This window comes from Harpia harpyja, chromosome 16 (assembly GCF_026419915.1).
Source record: "Harpia harpyja isolate bHarHar1 chromosome 16, bHarHar1 primary haplotype, whole genome shotgun sequence".
Taxonomy (NCBI): domain Eukaryota; kingdom Metazoa; phylum Chordata; class Aves; order Accipitriformes; family Accipitridae; genus Harpia; species Harpia harpyja.
In genome coordinates, this window is record NC_068955.1 from 29,208,319 (window position 1) to 29,221,868 (window position 13,550).

A 13,550-nucleotide genomic window follows, 5' to 3' on the forward strand; every position below is an offset into this window, starting at 1 on the left:
ATTTCATTAAGGATGCCTAGATAGAAGTAATTTAATATTTGTGAATGCTATCATTAATGATCCCTTCCTGTCCCAAAAATGCACAGTTTATACCATCCTGAACTATTTCGTGTGGGCTAAACCAACACAATTGAAATCTCAAACTTTTTGCAAGTTAACTGCAAAAATCACATTGAATTCATCCCAGATTTTGTCAATGGTCCACGAACAATGAGTATCCCAAGATTTACTGCAAGAAATCAAAGTTGCAGCATGAATGAAAAGTTTTTTCAACCTTATTTTGGCTCCTACATTGTACTCCGTCTGCAACTGTGACCTAGAGACATCTGCATTTAGAAAGTATTACTATTCTTGGATATTAAGAAGCGCCAGGTATATATATGATACTTCGCAAATTGCTAAGATGGCACCTTTCTTACTTTCTAGTTTCGACAAATAAAAAAATGAATCTTAAATTGAACAGAAATGACACATGGTGGACAAGAATGGATAGATGTTGTTGATCACCAGGAACAACTCCTCACGATAACGCGGGTTGTGTCATCCAGCATTTTTTCTGAAGTCTACCAATACAGACAGCAATAGCCATCATGTAACATAACTTCAGGATGGGGGGGTAACCGAAAAAGAAAGTTTTAAAAACTTTACAACTACCCAGCACTTTGGTGTAGTTTATGAATAAAATCTTTTAATATATTAATGCTGAAATTAAGAAGTCACTCCAGTCTACCCTTCTTGAATAGCTTCTCAACAAGCTGCCCTACATCAATATCTCAATAAAGTTTTACGATATTTTGTGGCATTTCACGACAGTAGTAGGTAAACAAGTTCCAAGCGTCAAAATAAAACAGGAGAATTTTTCTCTTGGTTTAGCTTCGTTTCTTAAAGTATTTCTGACTACAGATACATACGAGCTAGCTTTAAACTAGAAAGGCAAGTCCCATTCGCCTCTCAAGATGCTGGCACAGAGTGAGCTCTGTGCTACCACCACCAGCTCGTCAGCCCACGTACATCTATCTATGCGAGCAGCACCGACAGTTGTGTAAACACGCCATAAAGATTTTCACACACCTGAGACTGAAATAACTTTAACAACTCCAGCAATACGGCCGCTGTCTCTGGCATACCACTGGAAACGTAACATACCTCACCGAGTTCGGAGCTGATGGGATTGTATCCTCTCAATCCTTTAGCCACTCTTAGCAAATCGACAGCAGCCCACAGAATAATATCCAGATACACAGGACACCTTCCTCTTGCTTAAGAAGGCACAGAGCTTTTTCCCTAACAGCGAGGCACCCTCACCCGCAGCAAGAAAGGACAGATGCTCCTAGCTGCAGCCAGCAATGCCTCTGCTGGCGAGGTGGTACTGCAGCAGATGTACTTTACCCAAGTCAAATTCGATTGCTACTTTTATAAAAATGGGATGGTAAAGAGTCAAGAAGCCTTGCACAATCTGCTGGTTAGCTTTTCAGTTAGATGGATAAATCTGTACGGGGCCTTCCCAGGAAGGACCGAGGAGTCTCTCTGGGGAGTCTAACAAAGAGGTTGCTAAGCCCATCAAGTCAGACACGAGAGGATTCTCCGTTCAGCAAATCCGCGGGGACACGATTCTCCAAACTCGTAAACAAAGACCGTAAAAAGCATGAGGAGCAGTTGCTCTGTAACCTACGTGGAATTCGCCTTAGGTCTAGCATTCTAACTTTTGTTTGACATAGTTTATAAATATTTTATCGTGGAAGAATATTTTTTTCCTTAAGCTACTAAAATAAAAGAAAGGGAAGGAAAAGGAAAGTGGAGCTTAAGACCATATTGTTATTCAAACACGCAAACAGCATTTTGCAAAAACATCTAATGTACATACGCTAATTGGTTTATTGCAGATACTTGTCTGCACACGAAACATGTTTCTGTATGAATACCCATTGGACACGTACTGGAAAATGCAGCTTTGGGCTTTGCCGTCAGATTTCTGGCATATGACGAGTCCTTTGATAAAAAAGATCACCTACAGCTAAAATAGATAGTTCTCCATACTTATTACTGAGAATATGTGAAATGAAATGTATTACACTTAAGAGTCAGCCATGCTGAAATCAACGGAAAGCCTTTTCACTAGCATCAACAGATTCCACCCTCTACGTAGAAGCTCAGCAAGCTGACAGATTAGAATAATTCTGCAGTTGCATCTAACTGAAAACTAACGGTCAGATTTTCATTGGTTTTAAGCACTCATAAATCTTACAGAAGCCAATGGAAGCCGGATGCCTTTGGCACCTTTGACAACTAGATCGTGAGTTTTTCTAACCAAGACCCCGTAAAAAAGCACAGACATAGACGATGACTTTTACCCGCTATACCAATAGGACAAGTTTCTTACATGCCAGAACAACACAAGATGGATTTTTGTATTTTGAAACAGGTTTGTGTAATCACGGATTGAAAGGTTTATATCTTATTTTTATTACACGCCATGTCCTCTCCCCAGGAATGTTTAATTCCAAAAAGGTGCCAAAACCAATGATGCCTGAAGTCCTGCATGCAACAGTGAGGTCAAAAGAAGAAGGAAAGGTACTAGTTTCTAAATTCTGTGGAGAAAAAACGCACCTACAATAAATACACTTTAAAATAAATGAACAAAAAAAAATTCTCTACTATCCATTGGTTAGTACAGAAAAGATTAAAAGTGACTGGTGCCACAAACCTCCAGCCGTTCCTTTCTTTTCCTTCCTCTCCATCCCTTCAAACTGCCTTGGCTGTCATCTCAGAAACCATCTTGCCTTTATAAATACAACATCATTATTGCTGCAGATTTTTGCTTTATGAGAAAGGAGAATATAATGAAAGTATATTTTTCTAAAGACAATCTTATAAGCTTTTACTCAGGGAGGAATAAAACCAGGAAATATTATCCTGCCTGTGTATAATTCTAACAGCACTCAACGCTATCTGAATTTATTGCCCTATCGTAGATCTACACAATGCGGAATGCCAGTATACTAGCCTCTCCTCTACAACAACCCACTGCAGTCCAGACTATTGTATTAGGCCAGTTATTGATGAGGTATAATTTTGTTGACTTTCTTATTAAAAAACCTGACAAATTTCTACTAGATGCCTTGCTAGATTCATGAATCGTAAGAACTCTGCAAGCACATTCAGTGCAAAACCAAGCACTTGGAAGTATTTTTCTACCTGCCCCAAAATAAGAAAAAGTTTAAACGTACGATCTGGGAAAAAGCGTAGTATCCAGACTCTGTAACTTTTATACAGATGGGTAAATTCTACATGTTCAAAAAATCTAATAGCTCGGATGCTTTAGGAATGGTACCAACAGCCAATGGGGAATGACTGCCTTTAATGAAGTCGAACATAGTAACACGTAATGAATGGACAGCGATGACACTGGTTAAAAGGCGTTTCTAATCTTTTTGGAAATTAATGCTCAATATTCATCTCTATAGTTTTACTCTTCATCAGCAAGGAAACAAAATTAACCAAACTTCTTTGAATGTGAAAAGGTTCAGGTTAAACAAGAGCAGTATTATGCACTTCTAACACACAACTGGAACTTGCAGCCCACTTTCTAAGTGACACTTTTTTTCTATAAGAAAGTGGCTCCCTGCCCTGTATTACAGGCATAAAGTAATTTGCTTTGGAGTTCCCTGGACAACCTGGACCTTGAAACGCCTCTTTTCTTTAGCCAAATACACCCTTTCTGTGCCTCTGAAATTTTGAATACCGTAATAAGTCCTTCCAAGTGCAGTATTTTTAGGGTATTTCTGATGCTGAAGTGATTTATTTCCCTTTCCTGAAAGGCACGCTGAGGAAACAGGAACGGGTATGCCAGGGATCAGTAAAATCCAGCAGTCTGAGTCACTTGACTTCTGTCCACACTCCCTACCTACCCACGTATACAGCCAGCCAACAGCACACCTACTTTTATGGTCTGACAACTCTACCACTTCATATATATTCATTTCACTCCTTAATGTATGAATATGAATTTTCCAATTTTGAAAAGAGATAGCCGAAGGACAGGCATTCTTAACTTAAGTATTAGGAAAAGGAGGAGCAGCAGGTAAATCAGCAGAGCACAACAGACCGGGCAAGCCTACCTGACCTGCTCAGCATCACGTGGCTCCATAATCCCAAACCCACAAGCAGGAGAGCAGCAACGTGCCCCAAACCCGGAGCTGACTCTGGCATCCAGGTGCTCCCGCCTTCCTCTTGGCGCTTTGGATTCAAGCTTAGTTTGGAAATAGCTGCCCAGGTGCCTCCTGGCAGAAGACTTGCCCAGCAACCCAAGTGAAACTTGAAGAAACAAAAAGCTTGTAGGAATTACAGCTTTTGGATTATTCCGTGCATCAACATCCTCTTTGATACACAAAGGCGTTCTCTTTTAGCCACAGCAATAACACTGTTATCCTTAATGTTTTCCTTTAAATGTTTATTTTCACTAGGCTTTACCTGCCTTGTCATTACAGTCAGTTAAATGAGATCAAGAGGCTTAACAAGCTTTGAGTTTCAAAGAAGGACTCTAACTTTGCCAGTCGCTAAAAAACAACAGCAGAAAATTCTCCACTGCTGTTTCTGAAATATGATAAATGTAATCAAAAGGATCCTGTTATTGCAACCAGGAATATGTTCTAAATCCGACTTAAAAAGAAATGCTAGCCTAACGGCAGGATGACAACAACCCCAAATTTCTCAGTTCAGCATAAATTTGGTCTGCATTTTCCATCATGACATTGGAATTAGACCATATGATCTTTCTCCGTGTTTCCCCCCCAAAGTCTTTCATCCATTACTCTTGTCTGACCACTCTCCGTTACAATGCCCACCGCATCGGCACAGTACTTGATATCTCTATAACCAAAGGGTTGAGCGTCTACCCTGTCTACAAGCCTGTGGCTGGTTTAAACGCCATTCTTTGACCCACCTGAATTTCAACAAAGGCGTTCAGGAACAGGATTAGGTCCCGAGCTTTCAGGTTGGGACTGCTAATACAATGCCCAAATCCCTAACATTAGACCAAATATTACATTTCAGGTTCATAGAAGCACGAACCTATCGCTCATTTCATTTAAAATTTTATTTTATATTTAAGGCAGCCTACAGTTTATATATTAATAGACTTTTACCAATAATCAGTGACTATTTGCAGTTAACATACTAATGAATGAACTATGAATTGGTTTGAAGATGCTCAAACCCAAACATGGAGTAAACCCCCAAAAAACCATAAATGACTTGCAGTCTCAAAAATCCTAATCACTGCTGGGAAGAAGGAGATACCTGTTCCACTAATAGGTAAGACAGGAAAAATGAGATTATGCAAAACTTAATAAGGATATTTTAGTTTCATAGTTTACTTGGAGAAACTGCTCACCTATAAACCACTAATAACGTGAATGGTAGCTGCTTATTCACAGAGTCCAAACTAGTCTAGAAGCAAAACAAGTTCACCCCCATTAACTACTTAATCCCCAGACCTTTTTCTGGGGAAAAAAGAAGAAATCTACAGAAAGAAGTGGCTTCTGTGAAATCAGTACTTTTCTATTTGGAGATGTAATTAAACTGCCTGGCACATAAGTCATTCAGGAGCCATCAGATAGCAATTTTTGGGCACTGCTGCTCAGGGCTAAATTTATTTCTACCTGTCTTCTCAGCTGGGTCTCCCTTTCAAGAAGTCTGCAGGCTTGTTACTATAAAACTTGCATTTGCTAAGGGAAGGAATTCCAAGGACAGCATAGCCAGTAAGGGACTTGAGAGGCTGCTGCCACTATGAGTCAAATCTCATACATGCCCCCACGTCTGTTCCTTCCAGGACAATGGTTTCTCATCGAGTGTCTGAAGAAACTGGTTTCCTGTGGAATTAGCAGTCTTAGATGTTGTTTAAGAGAAACCGTCAGTATGTAAGAGAAGAATATCAGATCGAAAGAAAGCATCTCTCGCATCACTGCATCCATTCCTGTTCCAGAGAAGACTTTTCTAGTATATGATCCTCTTTCCAACACTCACTCAGCCTGTCTGCCAAGTGCACCTCAAGCTTAAAATCACGTTCCTCTCAGGGAAAAGGCTTGCTCCACCATCGCTTTTAAAATTCTTTTACACATCTAGTCAGCCCATCCAAGATGACGACACGGATTAGGCACTGAAAAGCATCCATTTAAGGTAACTGGACTTTCAAAAGCTAGGGTTAGTAGAATAAGATTATATTGATATTTTTATATTAAATATAAATATTATTTTATGTTCTCCTTGCTTGCCTCAATTTCTCTCCCTTTCTTTAGGCTGTTAATGAGAAGAAAGGACAGGTTAAAACTTTACTTATTCCTCTTCATCTATCTTAGAGCTGAATGGCCCTTCAGAAATGAATGAAGCACTGCATCTTGAAAGAGAACTCTGGCTACGGCAATGAGACTTCAAATGCCAATATTAACTATTAACAGTCCCCAAAGCAGGCTTCAAAGAAGCCAGGTGATTAACATATGTACAAGAAGATAGCAAGACCTGAGAAAACTCATGGGAAGAGACTAGGACAGATCCTCCCCAGATTTCACAGAGGAATTTGGGCAGTGACTCTTCAATGACTTTGCTAAGAGACGCGAGGTCTTCATTAGAGCATTAGGACTTCATTAGGATTAGAAGAATTTTTCCCCTTGTAACCAAACGACCAGTAAAAGCTTAATTATTTTTAAGATGCAATTTCACTTAACTATATTTATTGACATTTCCCACATTTTTCCCAAATTATATCTTTGAACTAAACCTGCTCAGAATTAATCTGGTGAGACCATCAAGTTAATCCTAAATTGTGTGATTTAGAGGCCTTGGCTCAGAGCTGCGAGCATTGCCTGTACGCAGGAGTCAGGCCATAGCACATGTTAAGTCTGAGGTCTATGGCAAAGCCTCTCTAGCCCCAATCTATGTCCAGCATACCCACATTAAAGGTACAAAAGCACAAAAGACTGTGATGGGTTAACCCTGGCTGGATGCCAGGTGCCCACCAGAGCTGTTCTATCACTCCCCCTCCTTCTCAACTGGACAGGGGAGAGAAAATATAACAAAGAGCTTGTGGGTCGAGATAAGGATAGGAGAGATCACTCACCAATTACCGTCACGGGCAAAACAGACTCAGTTTGGGGAAAAATTAACTTGATTTATTACAAATCAACCGGAGTAGGGTAATGAGAAATAAAACCAAATCTCAGAACACCTTCCCTCCACCCCTCCCTTCTTCCCGGGCACAACTTCACTCCCGGATTCTCTACCACCCCCCCCCCAGCGGCACAGGGGGACGGGGATGGGGTTTACGGTCAGTTCATCACACGTTATTTTCTGCTGCTTCATCCTCCTCAGGGGGAGGACTCATCACACTCTTCCCCTGCTCCAGCGTGGGGTCCCACCCACGGGAGACAGTCCTCCACGAACTTCTCCAACGTGGGTCCTTCCCACGGGCTGCAGTTCTTCACGAACTGCTCCAGCATGGGTCCTTTCCACAGTGTGCAGTCCTTCAGGCACAGACTGCTCCAGCGTGAGCCCCCCACGGGGTCACAAGTCCTGCCAGAAAACCTGCTCTGTGGGCTCCTCTCTCCACAGATCCGCAGGTCCTGCCAGGAGCCTGCTCCAGCGCGGGGTTCCCACGGGGTCACAGCCTCCTTCGGGAACCCACCTGCTCCGGCGTGGGGTCCTCCACGGGCTGCAGGTGGAGATCTGCTCCACTGTGGACCTCCATGGACTGCAGGGGGACAGCCTGCCTCACCATGGTCTTCACCACGGGCTGCAGGGGAATCTCTGCTCCGGCGCCTGGAGCATCTCCTCCCCCTCCTTCTTCACTGACCTTGGTGTCCGCAGGGTTGTTTCTCTTACATGTTCTCACTCCTCTCTCCGGCTGCCGAATACCGCCGTCCCAACTTTTTTTCCTTCTTAAAAATGTTATCACAGAGGCGTTACCACTATCGCTGATTGGCTTGGCCTTGGCCGGCGGCGGGTCTGTCTTAGAGCCGGCTGGTATGGGCTCTGTCGAACACAGGGGAAGCTTCCAGCAGCTTCTTACAGAAGCCACCCCTGTAACCCCACCCGCTACCAAAACCTTGCCACACAAAACCAATACAAAGGGTAATTAACAAAAAAAAAATTGCTCCCTTCTCTGTCTGAGAGGATTAAAATCCACATTACTCATCTCACAGAAGAATTTGTCTGACAGCCAGACTAAATGCTCTCCAGAGGGTGGAAAAGGGCATCAGGCATCCAACTTGCTGAAGCTGGGCCAGTGGGCAGTGAAACCCAAATGGGTCACTACACTGGGAAGGGTCACCCGTATGAAGGAGAGTACATCACAGCACAGCACAGGCACTTGGAAGGAGGAAGGATTAAGCCCTGGGGTTCCAATTCCCAGATGGTTTCTGAAGTTTACCCAGTCTTTCGCTAACATAAAATGAATGACCCATCCTGGGAGAGGTGACCAGAGATGGTAACCTGACAAAATGAGGTAGACAGGACTGGAAAACACCCAAGAGGTCAATCCTCTCAGGTGTGCAAATGTCACTCTGGACCCCAGTGAAACACGGGTGGAAACTGATTACTTAAGGGAGGACAACGATCACACCCACCAAGCACGGGCGGCCAGGCTGGAGCAAGCTGAAGATCCACCAGAATCAGGCTGCTGTTCAACAGGGTTTTGCATATACCAAGTTTGATTTCAATGCCTAAATCCTTTCTCAGAATCTATTTCAATGAAAATCATAGAAATAAGCTATAGAATAAGCGATCCGTTTCGCGTCATCCTCTTCAATTTTGTTAGGGAGAGGAACGACACAGGACGAAGGAGTAGTAACGAGGGAGTGCTGCTTCTCCACAGGTTCTCAGCAAGGTCAGCAGCGGAGGAAGATTTACTCCACAGAGACTTTCGACTCCCTCATGCCTACTCCTTTCCTGCAGATGATCCACATCGACAAAGTGTGTATGATTGCATCTCCCTCTACTGGCTAGCCCCAGAGCAGGACCATATTTTGTCCTTCAGAGGCTGTCCTTTTGCTCTAATTACAAAAACCTGTTGGCACTGAAACAGCAGTTCAAACCCTGTGGAGGTGTTTATTACAGAAACAAGCCCAGAGTGGGATAATGGCTATTAAATGGTATTTTGGTAGTCATTGACAGTACGTACAAGTACGCAAAAAATACAACACACCACAACTTGTGAGTTCGTTTCACTGACAAACACTACCTATGACCCAACGTGGCCCTTTTTCGCAGTATACTGAATAAAAAGCTTGATTCCAGCTGACCTCTAAGGTTATGACTTATAGGCCTCCGATGTCTTCCTATACTGAATCCTACACTGCAAGAAAACTTCTATGAGAGCATGTTATCTGAGATTTCATTTATGATAAATGATCAAAAACTGTTTTATTGATGGAGCTGACACCAGAACTATTCCTGAACTGGGTGCAATATTTAAGAATATTTTAAATAACATACAACATTAATAATATTGAAAATGCTTATGGAATATTCTAATCATGTCTCCTGTAAAGATCTTTAAGTACAGTTCTTGGAACAAGAATATTGTTTTATTTTAAACACTGCCATCATTTTTTCTTTCCATTCTCACAGCACCAGGACATCCATGACTTTAAATCCAAAAGCTAGTTCTGAACCAGTTTCAACATAGTTTACTAAGAAGTCGGGTTAAGGTTTCCTAATACCTTTTCGTAAAAGTCAAAATTTTGAGTTTGCTTGCCTGACCTCTTCGTTATTTGTGTTAATTATCTATTTACCGTATATAGCTACTATTCTGCAACGTTCAAAAGATCAAAATGTAAGAAGCCTGTCCTAGCAAGACAGAAGGCAGTTCAAACAAACACTCTGCTCAAACAGAGAAGAAAAATAAAATAAACCTCCAAATGATTCTTAGTCACGTTGAAGTGTTATAGCCATATAAGGAATGCAGTTTTACCCATCCACTGTATTTAGATGGAATCTTATCACTGAAATCATACCATTTAAAGAGCACTGACCAGCAAAATGACTAACCCACTGTAACTCAAAGCGTACAGAAAAAATACAGTGGTAATCACCATGGCAAAAAATAGGTCGGAAAAGACTATAGCTACCATTGAATCAATGTACAGGGTGAACAGGTTCTCATTCAGACCATGATTAGCTCAGCCACTCTTGATTTCTAGCTAGCCACGCGTTACGGGGAGCAGCAACCATTCCTGTTGCTGACAGCTTAGAAGGAAATGGTTTCTCTCTACTACTGTTACCAAGAACAAATTCTCATTAGCAGCAAACTGCATAGTCCTCCTTTTCTTTCTCTAAAACCTTAGACCATGTGAAGGTCTGTTACGCCACATACGAGCCTGACATCTGAAAAAGATGCGTCGCTGTCTGATAAATAGAACAAAATCAAGCAACTGAGCCGCAAGAATCCTACAAATATCAATGACACTTCAACATTCAGTGAAATCAGTCCTCAATTTCAGCTCTTCATATCAAACTCTTCTTTGCCTCCAAACAGATGTAACTCCTAGATTTCAGCCTACAAAAGAACTCTATTTCAATGATGGTTTTGGTCCACGTTACTCAAGGGTAGACAGGCCTCCGCACCACAAAGATGATTTCTACCTAGGGCACAATGCTTTTGTGTGGGTTTGATCGACCTGAGCAGAAGCAGAGGGTAAAGCCTAAGCCTGATTCCCCAGCCCAGAGTGGCCTGCTCTCCCTTTTCGCATCCTTTCATCCATGTTCCCAATTCACCCGCTCGTAGAAAGATCCCTGGGGAGCACAAAGGCTTGAATAAACAAGCAGGAATCATAATCCCATGAGCATCGCGCACACAGACACATTAAGGCGTTGTGAAAACAGAGATCTGGAACGGGAATGTATCGGCCCCAAAGCATCAAATAAATGGGGAGGTTAATAAAACGGTAAAGTGTCTCCCCCCGCCCCACAACAGCCGCTGCACCCGTGGGAGGTCGCTCCAAGGGGAATTTTAGCATAGGGCCCCTGAACATCGTATGTAGGCTGAGCCCTTCTGTCCTCATCTAATAGCTGAGGGAGCAGTTCACTGCTAGGCTGGCTAATTGAGGTACGAGAGAGTCACTAGGTAACTTCTCTTAACGAGATACTCTCAAAAGAACAAGCTGGGCATGCCCCAAAGCCCAGCCTGGCATGCAGCACACCACGGTCCACGCACGGGGCCGCTCGCATCTGCCCTGCCTCGAAGTTCAGGCTCTAGGGTGGCTGAGCTGTCAAATCATCAAATCTACATTTTGTTGGAACATAGCTGGAAAAAGCCATGCTTCTGCAAAGAATTGTTTTGACGAGCTGTGTTTGTGGACCCAAAGCCGTTTCCTGAGAAAATTTGTGACCAGCACTAATCGGTATATCCACGCTGTTAATTCTGCATAGAAAGCCGAAAGCACTAGGGTAATGAAAACAGGGGCAGAGGATTAATTAAATTAAAAGAAAAGAATTTTAAGAGGCCTTTCTGACCAACAGCTCTGGCGCTCCATTCCAAGGACAGATAAAAAGGAAATTTAGGAATGTGGACGCTAGTAGCTAGAGGGAGACTGAAGCGGACAAAACCTTCCGAACAAACCCAAAAAAGCCATGAGAGTTAACGTCCCCACCTGGGACAATCTTTGGGGTAGATGGGTGAGACAATTCTGGGCTTTGAGGTGCCACTTTCTGAGGAGGCTCTGAAGCCCAGCCAGCCGCCCAGGGAGGTGGTTGGGTTGGGTGCGAGGGTTCCCACCTCACACAAATCCTAGTCCTGCTGCTTTGTCGTTCGGTTGATGTTTAAGCTCCCACAATAAGACAACTTCTTACCTTTGATCCGCCCCTGGAGACTTTCTTAGTTTAAGAGAATTTTCTGCCCGTTTGGAAAAGATACTCCTTCTAACCCTATGAAAGCAATCCTGGTGTCTGCCAGAGCTCTGCTTGAGCAGACTTACTGAAGAAGGCCAAACGAAACTTCCCATGACCCAGTACATTTCAGAGAAAGCATCAGGATCACAGGGCTAAAATAGTTTATCTTGGCTATTGGATTTATTTTGGCTGTAACAAATATTTTGGCTTCCTTCCCTATCAGTTTGCCAATGAAAACACAGATCCAAGGTTTTCAGACTGCAGGATTGTAGCAATTCTGAAAAATGACAAAGTGAAACACATACCAGCTAATAAAGAGCTATTCATGCTATAAATGCCCTCTTGTGCTGCTTTCCACATACTGTAACTCAGCTTCTGGAGACATCAGGCCTGTTCGCCCTAACATTGATCTCAGAGAGCTGTTCTGCAGCAAGTCACACGGATGCTTTCTTTACGAGCAACCTCTCTGATTTCTAAGCGGTGTATTATTCCTCTCCCACAAAGACACGACGCTATCCTCTTTTTTTTATCATTGGGAATAAACCGACATCGGGGACAATAACTTACGAAACAGGCTACCAAAACATCTGTTGATACTGGAGATGGTAATCCAGCATTATTAGGTGTCAGTGAGATTCACCAAAGGTAACACCCTCATTTTTTTATCTCTCTTCATTATATCCAATGCTGTTATTGCAATTCGATACTGCAATACTCCCTTCTCGGGGAATCCACACGCACGATTTGTCTGCACAGACTATGTAACCCCAACATTGTGGGGCTGCTTCCAGGAACGCTCCCTCCAAACGCCCACCGATGCAGCAACGAGAAGACATCCAAACCGCCCAACCTCCAAACCCTGCCCACAACCTGGAAACGGAGCTGGATCTTTCTGACGATGGATTGACCTACAATACACATTCTGCCCTTCCAACTTCGCCAACGACTACACGGTGCTATATAAATCAATAAACCGACTCGCTTCACTTAGCAAAAATAGGGTTCTGTAGTTAAAGGCAAAAGATGCGGAAAAGAAAAAGATACTTGTACACATAATTCTTCTTGTCCTAAGAACTTTAAATTGAGATCTCATTTCTCAATCTGTGGCTGGTTATATGAGTAAAAAACTGAAAGTCACCTCCCTCCTTTAAAAACTAGTAGGAAACAAGAGTCAGGTGCTCACTTAAAGATGTTCTAACACCCAAGACTAGGAGTGAGGTGTTGTGGAGCGTATGACTCTTCTGCTAAATGTTACGTTCACCATTCTTGGTACATAAGTCACTGCTTTGGTGACAGAGGTACCAACTGGCAAAAACATTTTATTACATTATTAGTCCCTTAGACCCAGAATCCAAAGACCACTTTTGTATTTTCAGACTACGGAGACTTCCGTTTTTTACCCTACAGGATGACCAGACAGACACAGAAAAGGAAAAGATACACAGAGATGAGTGAAGGCACAGATTTCTCTGGAAATACCATTCAAAAACTCAACAGCTTTCGTACTCTTTCCTTTTCCTCAGCCTGGAATCTGAACTTTATTCACTAAGTAAAGATCTGCAAAGACTGGGGCTCCTCTAGGATATGAGCAGCAGAAGCCTGAACTGACACAATTCTGCCAGCGATGCTTCTCAGCTCATACTCCAGGTGTTTTATAAAAACCATGGTGC

General features: G+C 42.7%; 1 protein-coding gene across 8 annotated transcripts in view; it reads right to left on the reverse strand.

Moving 5' to 3' along the window:
- Nucleotides 1-13,550, reverse strand: part of NAV2 (neuron navigator 2) — a 427,333-nt gene that overhangs the window by 89,728 nt on the left and 324,055 nt on the right. The window lies entirely within an intron of this gene.